This window comes from Pteropus alecto, unplaced genomic scaffold (genome assembly GCF_000325575.1).
Source record: "Pteropus alecto unplaced genomic scaffold, ASM32557v1 scaffold202, whole genome shotgun sequence".
In the NCBI taxonomy this organism is placed as follows: Eukaryota; Metazoa; Chordata; class Mammalia; order Chiroptera; family Pteropodidae; genus Pteropus; species Pteropus alecto.
Genome location: NW_006432451.1, coordinates 516,770 through 517,939, shown reverse-complemented (window position 1 = coordinate 517,939; position 1,170 = coordinate 516,770).

The window sequence follows — 1,170 nt, the reverse complement described above, 5'->3', positions numbered from 1 at the left end:
CAGCAAAACCATAATGAGCTTCATCAGCTATATATATATATATATTTTTTTTTTTAAATTGTTTGCCAGAATGTGGAATAATTGGAACCCTCATACGTTGATGGTGGGATATAAGATGGTGCAGCCGCTGTAGAAAACAATTTGGTGTTTCCCCATATATATATATATAGAATTACCACGTAAACCAAGAATTCTACTCATAGATATATACCCCCAATAAAACTGGAAACAAGTGTTCATACAAAAACTTGTCCACTTATGTTTGTGGCAGCACGTATCACAGTTGCCAAAATGAGGAAAGAATTCAAATGTTCATCAACCAATAAGCAGTAACAGATTATGGTGTATATTCATACAGTGGATTAGTATTCAGCCATAAAAAGAATGAAGTACTGATACATGCTAGAACACAGACCAACCTTAGAAACATATGAAAGGAAAGAAGGCAAACAACAAAGGCCACAAGCTATATGATTCCATTCATATGAAGTATACAAAATAGGGAAATCCACAGAGACAGAAAACAGGTTAGTGTTTGCCAGATGCTGGGGAAAGGGGGATCATAGGGGGCGACTGCTTAATAGGTCCAGGTTTCCTCTTGGGGTGATGAAAGTATTCTGGAACTAGATAGTGGTGATGGTTGCACAACACTGTTAATATACTAAATGTCACTGAATTGTATACTTTAAAATGGTTATAGTGGTGAATTTTATGTTATATGTATTTTACCACAATTAAAATAAATTCTCCTTGTCAGCATATAGCATATTTAACTTGAATTTAATTATTAAAATTATTCTACTTCATTTGGCTTTTATTTATACCATAGATCACATAATAGGTATGCCATGAAATCTTACATTTATTGAGTACCTACGACATGTCAGATACATGCTAAGCATTTTTGTGCATTTTAATTCTAAAAAAACTTATAAGGTAGGTAGTAGGTATTATTTTCCCAATTTTATGTATAAGAATCCAAGGCTCAGAGAAATGAGGCAACAACTAATAAGTGGTAGCACTGGGATCAAATCGTAACATTATAAGATTAACTCAGGTATAAAAGGAAGGGAATAAACTAAATGATTTCTATGACAACTTCTCATAATACAACTCAATGAATATGCACTAGGTAAAAAAAGAAAATTATATCTTTCCCAAACTGTCTTG